Source organism: Triticum aestivum, chromosome 2D (genome assembly GCF_018294505.1).
Source record: "Triticum aestivum cultivar Chinese Spring chromosome 2D, IWGSC CS RefSeq v2.1, whole genome shotgun sequence".
Taxonomy (NCBI): Eukaryota; Viridiplantae; Streptophyta; class Magnoliopsida; order Poales; family Poaceae; genus Triticum; species Triticum aestivum.
Genome location: NC_057799.1, coordinates 577566717 through 577579243, shown reverse-complemented (window position 1 = coordinate 577579243; position 12527 = coordinate 577566717).

Sequence of the window (12527 nt, the reverse complement as noted above, 5' to 3'; positions counted from 1 at the left end):
GGCACCGACGCCGGAGGGGATAAGGTCGCCAGCTCCCCCGCCTCCTCGGGCCTCTCTCCCACTCACCCCGCTCTCCCTCTCGGCCCCCGCGCCTCCCCCTTCCCTCCCCCGGATCTGCGCCGCCCCCCCTCTTCCCCACGCCCGACGCGCTCGCCGCCGTTCCCCTCGTTCACGCGGCCACCGTGCCCCACTCGCCACCTCGCCGTGTCGTACGACGTCGCCGCCCTCGACTACACCCCCTCCGCCTCTCCGTCGAAGCTCGGAGCCACTGCATCGGCCTCCCCGAGCTCGCCTTCATCTTCGGACGCCGGCGCACCCCCTTCTTCCCCGGCGACGACCTGCTGCTACTAAGCCACCCACGGGCTTTTCTTGCGCCGCGCGGTGAGCTCCTCTACCTCCTCCCCCTCTCCGCTAGCTCGCCCGCGCTCCCTAGCTTCTTCCCCGCGCGCGCCCGAATGCCACGCCGCGGAGCTCGCCGCCGGCGTGTCTCCGGTGACCTTTTGGTCACGGGCTCAAGCCCACAGCGCTCCCCACCGCACGTAGAAGCTCCCCAGCCCCTCCGCTTGGTCGACCGCCTGCCGTAGCCATGTTTCCGTCGGGCACCCGTGCGCGCCGCCGCCTCCGCCGCTCGCCGGCGCCGATTCCGGCCGAGTCCGGCGAAGCCCCGGCCACCCCTGGATGCGGCGCTGCGAGCTCTTTCGAAAGGGCCTATCCCCGTTCCTCCCCGAGCCCCGTAGCGCGATTCCGGCCAAATCCGGCGAAGGACCGCCGCTGTTTTGGGTCGCCGGAGTTGCGCCGGCGCCGGCCGCCGACGTGGCAGGCCTGGGGCCACCCCAGTGCCTCTGCCAGTGGCCCCCACGGGCCCCAGTTGACTGGGTTGACCCAGTCAACTGCTGACTGGGCAGGCCCAGTCACTGACATGCGGGCCCCGCCGCAAAATTAAAAAAAAAAAGAAAAGAAAAAGAAAATGTTTTATAAATAAAAACAATTAGTTTAAATAATCTCTCACTGACAGGTGGGCCCAGTAGTTAATTAACTAAAAGTTAATTAGTTTAATCCTCTGTTAACCCACTGTCTATGACAGGTGGGTCCCCCGTGTCAGTTTGACCAGTCAACCCGGACTGTTGACCGCTGACGTCACTCATACGTCATATCCCTTTTTCTGTTAATTAAATAATTCCAGAAAATCAAATAAACTTTGAAAATTCATATCTTTTAAACCGTAACTCGGATGAAAATGTTTTCTATATGAAAGTTGCTCAGAACGACGAGACGAATCCGAATACGCAGTCCGTTCATCCACCACACCTCCCTAACCTATCGAACTAGCAACTTTCCCCCTCCGATCCGTCTGTCCGAAAACGCGAAACATCGGGGATACCTCCCGGATGTTCCCCCCCTTCACCGGTACCACCTACTGTCGCGTTAGGACACCCCTAGCACCGCTCACTGTCATGTCACGCATCGTCATGCTTATGTTTGCATTGTATTTACTGTTTCTTCCCCCTCTTCTCTCCGGTAGACTACGAGACCGACACTGCTGCTGCCCAGTTCGACTACGGAGTCGACGACCCCTCCTACTTGCTAGAGCAACCAGGCAAGCCCCCCCCTTGATCACCAGATATCGCCTACTCTTCTCTATACTGCTTGCATTAGAGTAGTGTAGCATGTTACTGCTTTTCGATATCCTATTCTGATGCATAGCCTATCCTTGCTACTACTGTTGATACCTTTACATGCAATCCTACATTCTTAGTATAGGATGCTAGATTTCCATCAGTGGCCCTACATTCTTGTCCGTCTGCTGTGCTACACTATCGGGCCGTGATCACCTGGGCGGTGATCGCGGGTATATACTTATATACTATATACATGACACATGTGATGACTAAAGTCGGGTCGGCTCGTAGGAGTACCCGCAAGTGGATCTTTGTGGCGGAGCGACAGGGCAGGTTGAGACCGCCTAGGTAAGAGGTGGGCCTGGCCCTGGTCGGCGTTCGCGGATACTTAACACGCTTAACGAGATCTTGGTATTTGATCTGAGTCTGGCCATTTGGTCTATACGCACTAACCATCTACGCGGGAGTAGTTATGGGTATCCCGGCGTCGTGGTATCAGCCGAAGCCTTCGTGACGTCAGCGACTGAGTGGCGCGCGCCGTGTTGGACCGCTTTGACGTAACCGCCGTGATCGTGTGGGTTGCTAGGTCTGCTCGCGGCCGCGTTCGCAACGTGCAGGTGTGCATAGGGCGATGGGCCCAGACCCCTGCGCGCTTAGGATTAGACCGGCGTGCTGACCGCTCTGTTGTGCTTAGGTGGGGCTGCGACGCGTTGATCTTACGAGGCCGGGCATGACCCAGAAAAGTGTGTCCGGCCAATTGGGATCGAGCGTGTTGGGTTATGTGGTGCACCCCTGCAGGGAAGTTTATCTATTCGAATAGCCGTGTCCCTCGGTAAAAGGACGACCCGGAGTTGTACCTTGAGCTTATGACAACTAGAACTGGATACTGAATAAAATACACCCTTCCAAGTGCCAGATACAACCCGGTGATCGCTCTCTAACAGGGCGACGAGGAGGGGATTGCCGGGTAGGATTATGCTATGCGATGCTACTTGGAGGACTTCACTCTATTCTCTTCTATATGCTGCAAGATGGAGATGACCAGAAGCGTAGTCTTCGACAGGACTAGCTATCCCCCTTTTAATTCTGGCATTCTGCAGTTCAGTCCACTGATATGCCCCTTTACACATATACCCATGCATATGTAGTGTAGCTCCTTGCTTGCGAGTACTTTGGATGAGTACTCACGGTTGCTTCTCTCCCTCTTTTTCCCCCTTTCCTTTCTATCTGGTTGTCGCAACCAGATGTTGGAGTCCAGGAGCCAGACGCCACCGTCGACGACGACTCCCACGGCACTGGAGGTGCCTACTACTACGTGCAGGCCGCTGACGACGACCAGGAGTAGTTAGGAGGTCCCAGGCAGGAGGCCTTGCCTCTTCGATCGTTGCTACTTTTGTGCTAGCCTTCTTAAGGCAAAACTTGTTTAACTTATGTCTGTACTCAGATATTGTTGCTTCCGCTGACTCGTCTGTGATCGAGCACTTGTATTCGAGCCCTCGAGGCCCCTGGCTTGTATTATGATGCTTGTATGACTTATTTATGTTTTAGAGTTGTGTTGTGATATCTTCCCGTGAGTCCCTGATCTTGGTCGTACACATTTGCGTGCATGATTAGTGTACGGTCAAATCGGGGGCGTCACAAGTTGGTATCAGAGCCGACTGCCTGTAGGAATCCCCCTTTCCGCACTCCTTGGCCGAAGTCGAGTCTAGACATTACAAAAACTTTTACTAACATGGCTGTGTGTCTTACGGGCCCACGTCGCCATTGGGTGGTACTAGGATCTTTTACTCCTCGACCTTTACTCTGGGACTCTGAACTCTCTTCTACTCGGGTTAAACGAATTTACTAACTCTAACACTAGGATCCCGTGACCGCGTTCACCCCAAAGATGGATAAGCCATAGTTGTTTCTTAGAATAGTATTTTGAACAATTCACACACTGTCAATTGACTCCTTTGAAACGTCTTTGCTTTCAGATGGAACCCTCGAGGCAGGTCGTGCGCCACACGACGGCCATTGGTGCCTCGGGATCACCTGCGGTGCTAGCTGAGATGATGACCTATCTGGGTTATCGCTGGCACCCTGAGTACACCGTCTACGAGGAGTACCAGGACTTTAACCAGGAGCAGTACCGTGCCATCGTCCACCTCTACTCTCGGGAGTACGACTCCACTACTGTGCTGCACACCGCACATGGTGTTGGTGTGACCATCGATATGGCTGTCCACGATGCAGCCTATGCTGCTCTGACACGTCTTCGTGGAGAGTATCGGGAGTTGGACACCTCCCCTTTCAGGCACATTGCTATCGCCTCTGATGTTGGTGCGGAGGGATACTATATTGCTGCCTACTCCACTGTCACCCGGGAGCCCTTCTACCATCAGCACCTGGTTCTGCATGCTGATGGGCTGGATCGAGCTAACCGAGCTCTTCGCCATGAGATGTACACCACCCGTCAGCACCTTTACCGTGCTCTGACGCTACTGCACCCCTTTGTCCGGTCTGGACAGGTACCGCGTACTGCGATCTACCCAGCCAGGACCGTGATGCCCCACGGTGTTGGTTGGCCAGAGGTGGGAGGCTACTCTCCCGCACTTGGTCCTCTTCTGCCACCTGAGCGTCGGGCTCTACACTTGAGTATCCGCGGCCCCCAGTCTGCTGACGTCGAGGGCTATCCGTTGCCTCACTACCAGCTGCCGGGCTACGATTACCTCCACAGTACCTCTTGGGACTGATGTAGGCTTGATTGTAGTATTAGTTGCAGTCGCCGCGAGCCTGTGTGCCGCCTATGATGTTTTAGTCTATGTACTGAACTCTGTGTACTGAACTCTATGCATGACCCCTTTTGTAAACTATGCCGACTACTATGTAGTAGCTATCGTGCTCCTTTCAATTATGCATGTTTCATCATGAATGATTCTTGTCATTGCAAATTTTCTCAATGCTGAACTACCCCTGTTATATATTAGCAGGATGGTTAGACCAGGTGGTCGTGGTCGTGGTGGCGATGCCCCACCACCACCTGAGTACATGGCTGGTATGATCCAACAGTTCGAACTGAACCGCCAATTCATGGAAAATATGATGGCTCAGTTTCCTCGCCCCAATATGAACCAGCAGCCAGCCCAAGTGACTCTTCAAGATTTCATACGCCTCAACCCAACCATCTACCGCAGCTCAACGCAGCCTTTGGATGCTGATGACTGGCTCCGTGACATCACCTATGAGATGGAGTCTGCTGATGTAGCCCCTGCCAGCTATGTCAACTTTGCTTCCTTCTTTCTGAAGGGACCCGCAGCTCAATGGTGGGACAGCCACAGGCGTACTCTGCCAGCTGGAACAATCATCACCTGGCCAGACTTCCAAGCTGCTTTCCGTGCCCGCTTCATTCCTCAGGGAGTCATGGACCGGAAGAAGCGTGAGTTCCGCAACCTCACCCAAGGCAACAAAACTGTCGAAGCTTATCAGCGGGAGTTTCTGGACTTGTCCCGCTATGCTGAAGAAGACATTGCAACTGATGCACGCAGACAGGAGAAGTTCCGAGATGGACTACAAGCTGACATCAAGCTCGCACTTCTAGTGCATGACTTCGCCGATTTCGCCACCTTGGTGAATAAGGCCATCAATGTCGAGACTGGTCTGCAGGAATACCAGAGCTCTCAGAGGCGCAACCGTGACACGGGCTCATCTTCGGGCTCACCCTCACAGAAGCGTAAGATATGGATCCCGAACAGCATGTATCGTCCAAATGCACCTGCTCCCAGGAAATCTTATGCTGCACCGCGTCTGCCTCCTCCACCATCTAGGCAGTCAAAGCTACCAGCTCCCCCACCTGGGGCTCCTGTTCCCACTCCCGATAATGGTATGTGCTTCAAGTGTGGTCAACCGGGTCACTTTGCCAGGAACTGCTATCAGAACCAGAATCAACTGGCCCTTCCAGCAGCTGGCCGTGGTAACAACCAGCCCCGCAACAACAATGCTAAGTCTTATGGTCGTGCTCATGCCAACCACGTTGATCTCAGCGAAGCTCAAGACCAGCCTGCTACTGTGATGGGTACACTCCTCGTAAATACAGTACCAGCATCCGTTTTATTTGATACAGGAGCATCCCATTCATTCATATCTGCAGAATTTGCATTCCTGCATGGCATTAATTACGAAGAGATAAACACTCCGCTAGTGGTACACACCCCTGCGGGCCAATGTCAAACCACTATGGTTAGTCACGATGTTACTGTTGAAATTGAAGGACTGGAATTTCTTGTCTCTCCCATCGTACTGAAGTCCTGTAGCATTGATCTCATTCTGGGAATGAATTGGTTAAAAGCGCATACTGCTTCAATCGTTTGCACCACTAAGACCGTCCATCTGCTACACCCTTCAGATGAGATAGTTACTTACCAAGCCCATCTGGTGCAAAATGCCGAGGCAAGGCTCTATGCATTGAATGCATTGAACGCTGCACCACTCGAGGGCATTGAAAACATTCCCGTCGTGCGTGAATTCCTCGACGTCTTTCCTGAAGAACTTCCGGGGATTCCCCCTGCTAGAGCTGTCGAATTCATCATCGACTTGAAACCAGGCACCACTCCTATAGCCAAGCGACCTTACAAAATGCCGCCGCATGAACTCCTTGAGCTTAAGGAGGAAATCGACAAGTCTCTTCGCAAAGGATTCATTCGCCCAAGTTGCTCTCCTTGGGGAGCACCTTCTCTCTTTGTCAAGAAGAAGGACGGGACAAACCGGTTAGTTCAAGACTACCGTCCTATAAACCAAGCTACCATTCAGAATAAATACCCTCTTCCTCGGATCAATGATCTGTATGATCAACTGGCGGGTTCGTCAGTGTTCTCTAAGCTCGACTTGAGGTTGGGCTACCACCAGATCCGTGTTCGCGAAGAGGATATCCCAAAGACCGCCTTCGTGACTCGCTATGGTTCATACGAGTACACCGTCATGTCTTTCGGTTTAACCAATGCTCCAGCCACCTTCTCTCGTCTGATGAACTACATATTCATGGATTACCTCGACAAGTTCGTCGTGGTTTATCTGGATGATATCCTGATATTCTCCAAGAACGAAGAAGAACATGCTGGACATCTTCGACTTGTGCTGGAAAAGCTACGAGAACATCAACTATATGCCAAGTTCTCCAAATGTGAATTCTGGCTACCCGAAGTAACCTATCTTGGGCATGTCATCTCTAAGGATGGTATTGCCATCAACCCTGAACGAGTTCAGGCTATTCTTGATTGGACTCCTCCCAAGAACGTTAAGCAAGTCAGAAGTTTTCTCGGTCTCGCCAGCTATTGCCGTCGATTTGTCGAGAACTTCTCTAAGATCGCCAGGCCTCTGACTAACCTGTTGCATAAGGGCGTCAAGTTCCAATGGACAGACAAATGTCAGGAAAGTTTCCAGGCACTCAAAGACAAGTTGACTTCTGCTCCAGTTCTAGCTCCACCTGATACTAAGAAGGACTTCGTCATTTACTGCGACGCTTCCCGTCAAGGGTTAGGCTGTGTCCTAATGCAAGACCGCAAAGTGATTGCTTATGCCTCTCGACAATTGCGCCCTCACGAAGAGAACTACCCAGTTCACGACCTCGAACTTGCTGCAGTCATTCATGCGCTGAAGCAGTGGCGACATTACCTTCTCGGTAATCGTTGCGAGATCTTCACTGACCACCAAAGTCTGAAGTATCTGTTTACTCAGCCAGATCTGAACCTCCGCCAGCAGAGATGGATGGAGCTTGTTGCAGACTTTGACTTGGGTATTTCCTATACGCCAGGCAAGGCTAATGTAATGGCTGATGCCTTGAGCCGCAAGTCTTACTGCAACCACCTCCAGGTTCACAAAGTTCAGCCCTCGCTTGTTGAAGAATTTAGGAAGCTGAACCTCCATATTGTTCCTCCGGGTGCACTCGCTCCCCCTCCTAAGGAGTTTCGCAAGATGAACCTCCACGTTGTTGCCCAGGGTTCCCTCAATACCCTAGTTGCTAAACCAGATCTCGAGGACAGCATCAAAAGGCTACAGAAGTATGACTCTGAAGCCTACAAGATTAAGCGCTACCTCGCAGAAGGAAAGCCCTCATTCTTCACCATTTCTGAAGATGGCACCCTATACTTCAAGGGCCGCCTAGTGGTGCCATGTGCAGAGAAAAACCTGGATATGACACAGGAAGTTATGAAAGAAGCTCATGATACGCCTCTATGTATCCATCCTGGTAGTACAAAGATGTACCAAGACATCCGTCAGAGATTCTGGTGGACTAATATGAAGCAAGACATTGCTCGTTATGTTGCTGAGTGTGACGTTTGCCGTTGAATCAAAGCAGAACATCAAAGGCCTGCTGGAACTCTGCAACCTATCTCTATTCCTGAATGGAAATGGGACCATGTTGAAATGGACTTCGTCACTGGATTTCCCAAATCACAGAAAGGTAATGATGCTATTCTTGTCGTCATTGACCGACTTTCCAAAGTTGCACATTTTCTGGCAGTCAAAGAAACGATCACTGCTAGCCAGTTGGCAACGCTCTATATGTCCAGGATTGTTTCACTCCACGGTATTCCATTGGTTATCAGTTCAGACCGTGGTAGCTTATTCACTTCAAGATTCTGGGCAAGTTTCCAAGAAGCAATGGGAACTCATCTGCCATTCAGTACTGCGTTTCATCCTCAATCGCAAGGACAAGTTGAACGCGTCAATCAAGTTCTCGAAGACATGCTTCGAGCTTGCGTTATTTCCTTCGGCAAGAAATGGGAGGAATCTCTCCCGTATGCTGAGTTCTCTTATAATAATAGCTATCAAGCTAGTCTGAAGATGGCCCCCTTCGAAGTGTTATATGGACGAAAGTGCCGAACCCCCTGAACTGGTCAGAAACTGGGGAACGTCCACTCATCGGACCGGATATTATCCAAGATGCCGAAGAACAAGTCCGCATTATTCGCGAGAATCTCAAGACTGCTCAGTCACGTCAGAAGAGTCAGTATGACCGTCATCATAAAGACATGGTCTATCAACCTGGCGAAAAGGCTTATCTTCGAGTCACACCTATGAAGGGTGCTCACCGCTTCGGGATCAAGGGCAAACTAGCTCCTCGCTATATTGGCCCATTCACTATTCTCGAAAGGCGTGGAAAAGTGGCATACCAACTGGAGCTACCGCCGAACCTTTCTCAGGTTCACGATGTGTTCCATGTGTCACAGCTCCGCCGTTGCTTCAAGGATCCAATCCGAGCTGTGGATCATGAAGTGCTCGAATTACAGCAAGACCTCTCCTATAAGGAGCATCCGGTCCGCATTCTCGACCAAGCTGAACGCCGCACACGTCAGAAGGCGATCAAGTTTCTCAAAGTCCAGTGGTCGCACCATTCTGAAGATGAGGCCACTTGGGAACGAGAGGATCGTCTGCGCGAAGAATACCCCGCACTGTTTCCTTCTACCTCCTAAATCTCGGGACGAGATTTCTTGTAGTGGAGGAGATTTGTAACACCCTGAGAATCATGCTATAGTAACCCCCTGTGATTAAGCTAATCATGTTGCTAAACAGGGCTTGATCACATTTGAATCACCTTCCTTTCAAACTCCTAGCTCAAACTTCAAATATAATTAAAGTGAAAAATAAAAGTTTTCAAAAATTCAAACAAAAATGTTCAGTGGGTGCTAAATAATACACTGGTAATTATGGTGGAGAAAACACATTTTTTTATAAAATGTCTAAATACTTTTAAATGAAATAAAACAGAAAAGGGAATAAGCAAATAAAGAGAAAACAGAAAACAGAACCCAGGCAGAGAAAAAGAAAAAAAAAGAGGGGAAAAAGGCCCGCTTCCCCCCCCCCACTGCCCCCCCGGCCCAAACTGGGCCGCAGCCGCGCCCCCGGCCCAGCCCACCTCCTCCCTCGCCCCTTCCCTGTTCCCCCGACCGGGTCGGAACAGGGGCGCGCTGCCGCCCGACCCCCTCGCCGGCACCGACGCCGGAGGGGATAAGGTCGCCAGCTCCCCCGCCTCCTCGGGCCTCTCTCCCACTCACCCCCGCTCTCCCTCTCGGCCCCCGCGCCTCCCCCTTCCCTCCCCCGGATCCGCGCCGCCCCCCCTCTTCCCCACGCCCGACGCGCTCGCCGCCGTTCCCCTCGTTCACGGCGGCCACCGTGCCCCACTCGCCACCTCGCCGTGTCGTACGACGTCGCCGCCCTCGACTACACCCCCTCCGCCTCTCCGTCGAAGCTCGGAGCCACTGCATCGGCCTCCCCGAGCTCGCCTTCATCTTCGGACGCCGGCGCACCCCTTCTTCCCCGGCGACGACCTGCTGCTACTAAGCCACCCACGGGCTTTTCTTGCGCCGTGCGGTGAGCTCCTCTACCTCCTCCCCCTCTCCGCTAGCTCGCCCGCGCTCCCTAGCTTCTTCCCCGCGCGCGCCCGAACGCCACGCCGCGGAGCTCGCCGCCGGCGTGTCTCCGGTGACCTTTTGGTCATGGGCTCAAGCCCACAGCGCTCCCCACCACACGTAGAAGCTCCCCAGCCCCTCCGCTTGCTCGACCGCCTGCCGTAGCCATGTTTCCGTCGGGCACCCGTGCGCGCCGCCGCCTCCGCCGCTCGCCGGCGCCGATTCCGGCCGAGTCCGGCGAAGCCCCGGCCACCCCTGGATGCGGCGCTGCGAGCTCTTTCGAAAGGGCCTATCCCCGTTCCTCCCCGAGCCCCGTAGCGCGATTCCGGCCAAATCCGGCGAAGGACCGCCGCTGTTTTGGGTCGCCGGAGTTGCGTCGGCGCCGGCCGCCGACGTGGCAGGCCTGGGGCCACCCCCAGTGCCTCTGCCAGTGGCCCCCACGGGCCCCAGTTGACTGGGTTGACCCAGTCAACTGCTGACTGGGCAGGCCCAGTCACTGACATGCGGGCCCCGCCGCAAAATTTAAAAAGAAAAGAAAAGAAAAAGAAAATGTTTTATAAATAAAAACAATTAGTTTAAATAATCTCTCACTGACAGGTGGGCCCAGTAGTTAATTAACTAAAAGTTAATTAGTTTAATCCTCTGTTAACCCACTGTCTATGACAGGTGGGTCCCCCGTGTCAGTTTGACCAGTCAACCCGGACTGTTGACCGCTGACGTCACTCATACGTCATATCCCTTTTTCTGTTAATTAAATAATTCCAGAAAATCAAATAAACTTTGAAAATTCATATCTTTTAAACCGTAACTCGGATGAAAATGTTTTCTATATGAAAGTTGCTCAGAACGACGAGACGAATCCGAATACGCAGTCCGTTCATCCACCACACCTCCCTAACCTATCGAACTAGCAACTTTCCCCCTCCGGTCCGTCTGTCCGAAAACGGAAACATCGGGGATACCTCCCGGATGTTCCCCCCTTCACCGGTACCACCTACTGTCGCGTTAGGACACCCCTAGCACCGCTCACTGTCATGTCACGCATCGTCATGCTTATGTTTGCATTGTATTTACTGTTTCTTCCCCCTCTTCTCTCCGGTAGACTACGAGACCGACACTGCTGCTGCCCAGTTCGACTACGGAGTCGACGACCCCTCCTACTTGCCAGAGCAACCAGGCAAGCCCCCCCCTTGATCACCAGATATCGCCTACTCTTCTCTATACTGCTTGCATTAGAGTAGTGTAGCATGTTACTGCTTTTCGATATCCTATTCTGATGCATAGCCTATCCTTGCTACTACTGTTGATACCTTTACCTGCAATCCTACATTCTTAGTATAGGATGCTAGATTTCCATCAGTGGCCCTACATTCTTGTCCGTCTGCTGTGCTACACTATCGGGCCGTGATCACCTGGGCGGTGATCGCGGGTATATACTTATATACTATATACATGACACATGTGATGACTAAAGTCGGGTCGGCTCGTAGGAGTACCCGCAAGTGGATCTTTGTGGCGGAGCGACAGGGCAGGTTGAGACCGCCTAGGTAAGACGTGGGCCTGGCCCTGGTCGGCGTTCGCGGACACTTAACACGCTTAACGAGATCTTGGTATTTGATCTGAGTCTGGCCATTTGGTCTATACGCACTAACCATCTACGCGGGAGTAGTTATGGGTATCCCGGCGTCGTGGTATCAGCCGAAGCCTTCGTGACGTCAGCGACTGAGTGGCGCGCGCCGTGTTGGACCGCTTTGACGTAACCACCGTGATCGTGTGGGTTGCTAGGTCTGCTCGCGGCCGCGTTCGCAACGTGCAGGTGTGCATAGGGCGATGGGCCCAGACCCCTGCGCGCTTAGGATTAGACCGGCGTGCTGACCGCTCTGTTGTGCTTAGGTGGGGCTGCGACGCGTTGATCTTACGAGGCCGGGCATGACCCAGAAAAGTGTGTCCGGCCAATTGGGATCGAGCGTGTTGGGTTATGTGGTGCACCCCTGCAGGGAAGTTTATCTATTCGAATAGCCGTGTCCCTCGGTAAAAGGACGACCCGGAGTTGTACCTTGAGCTTATGACAACTAGAACTGGATACTGAATAAAATACACCCTTCCAAGTGCCAGATACAACCCGGTGATCGCTCTCTAACAGGGCGACGAGGAGGGGATTGCCGGGTAGGATTATGCTATGCGATGCTACTTGGAGGACTTCACTCTATTCTCTTCTATATGCTGCAAGATGGAGATGACCAGAAGCGTAGTCTTCGACAGGACTAGCTATCCCCCTTTTAATTCTGGCATTCTGCAGTTCAGTCCACTGATATGCCCCTTTACACATATACCCATGCATATGTAGTGTAGCTCCTTGCTTGCGAGTACTTTGGATGAGTACTCACGGTTGCTTCTCTCCCTCTTTTTCCCCCTTTCCTTTCTATCTGGTTGTCGCAACCAGATGTTGGAGTCCAGGAGCCAGACGCCACCGTCGACGACGACTCCCACGGCACTGGAGGTGCCTACTACTACGTGCAGG